This window comes from Gavialis gangeticus, unplaced genomic scaffold (genome assembly GCF_001723915.1).
Source record: "Gavialis gangeticus isolate Ggan-Ray unplaced genomic scaffold, GavGan_comp1, whole genome shotgun sequence".
Taxonomy (NCBI): domain Eukaryota; kingdom Metazoa; phylum Chordata; order Crocodylia; family Gavialidae; genus Gavialis; species Gavialis gangeticus.
In genome coordinates, this window is record NW_017729011.1 from 3,922,368 (window position 1) to 3,924,080 (window position 1,713).

Genomic DNA, 1,713 nt, shown 5'->3' on the forward strand with positions numbered 1-1,713 from the left:
GGGGGCCCCCCCCCCCCCGCTCGAGGAGACGCCGGAGTGTCGCTTGGAGCCGGGGCTGAGTCACCGCCTGCTCCGCGCCCTCCCGCCCCAGCTCCCCCGGACGGGGCAGGCAGGTTCACGCGCGCCCCTGGGTGAGCCCGGGCATTGCCCCGGGGCCGTGAGATCCCGGTAAGTGCAGAGCTGCTCCCTCCCTCGCCCCCACTTTAAGACGGATCTGGCCGGATTTGTCTGTCTGCCCAGGATAAAGTGCGGCAGGTGCAGAACAAAACCGGCTTCCCTTTGACGGGGCTGGTTTCTCCTTAGTGCTTAGCAAGCCTCCCCCTGCCTCGTCCACCCAAACGGTGAGGAGCCGTCAGAGGAGATCTGCCAGGGCAGGGGGAGAGCACTGCATTTTGGGGGGTGGGGGCAAGTGTGACACGTGCCACTCAAGAACATACATGGGACTTGCCTGTGACCCCGATGTGTCGCACTTGCTGTCTGCATCCGAGGCAGCGCCCAAAATGTTTGGGTGGATGGTGGGACTTTCATTCTTAAGTGCATTCCACTAACTCTCTGCATTTAAGTTACTTTTATCTATTAAGTTGCTGTATTGTCAGAAAGCTGGTAGTAGTGGGGGTTGTTGTTGTTGTTTTTTAAGAATAGAAAAACTTAGATGTGTGATATCCAAAAGTAAAATTGTATTTGCTTTGTCATATTTTAAAATAGCTACATTTCTTGTCATTGAATGCTTGCTTAAGGTGTTGAAACACTTTCAAGACACCCTTAAGTAATATTTAAAGGGTGATCTCAAGTACTATATAAATGTTTCTTGGCATATATGGTTTAAAGGTTTCATTAATTAAAGGTAAATAGTTAAAGGTAATGGTCCTCCCAGTTGTTGCAGCTTTGCTGTAACACACTCTTCTGCCTCTCTCTGTTTCTTTCTCTTCACTCTCTTTGACTAACAACAGAGGGAATGGATAGACTGAAGCTTGTGTTTCTTCTTTTATACCTTCAACTGAATTCTACTGCTGAAGAGCATTTGTTGGTATACAAATTAAGACAGCTTTTCTTTGAAGCTTTGGAAAGAATGTTAACTTGATTTCATTACCAGTTGGGTAACTGTAAAATGTACTACATAAATAGGCACCCTCTGGGGGAATAAGATGAGCTAATATTCATTGTAGAAACAGAAGTCTTTAGTCGTTATATAGTGCTGTGAGATTTTTGCAAAAAAACCTGTAAATTATCTATGCTTAAAAGCATACAGAAAATGGGATCACCGTGTATTAGAACTTACTAGCGCTGTCTTGACCTGGTTGCTAACTTGATTTCAGGTCTATGCTTAGAATTGTGCAAAATGTTGCACCAGGTCTAGGTTCTATAATGATTATAAAAATTGTAGCAATAAATTTCATAGATTCATAGATTCATAGATTAAGGGTCAGAAGGGACCTAGTAGATCTTCTAGCCCGACCCCCCGCCAGGGCGGGAGAACAACAAAAAACCCCAAAAAGAGAAACGGGATTCAAACGAGTCCAGCCAGGTAGGCATCCAGCCTCTTCTTAAAGACCCCCAGGGTAGGGGCCAGCACCACTTCCCTTGGAAGTTGGTTCCAGCTCCTAGCCGCCCTAACCGTGAAGTAGTTTTTGCGGATGTCCAATCTATACCTCCTCTCCATCAGCTTGTGCCCATTACTCCTTGTTATGCCAGCGGGCGCTAGGGGAAACAGCG

The 1,713-nt window shown here is 46.8% G+C and overlaps 1 protein-coding gene across 1 annotated transcript in view; it reads left to right on the top strand.

Annotated features, from left to right (window-relative positions):
* Positions 1-101: 101 nt before the first annotated feature.
* The window catches only part of PNPLA7 (patatin like phospholipase domain containing 7), a 318,179-nt gene continuing 316,567 nt past the window's right edge, over positions 102-1,713 (top strand). The window contains exon 1 of the mRNA XM_019510411.1: positions 102-168. The gene's annotated coding sequence lies outside the window, so the exon portion shown is untranslated. The remainder of the gene's footprint in view (positions 169-1,713) is intronic.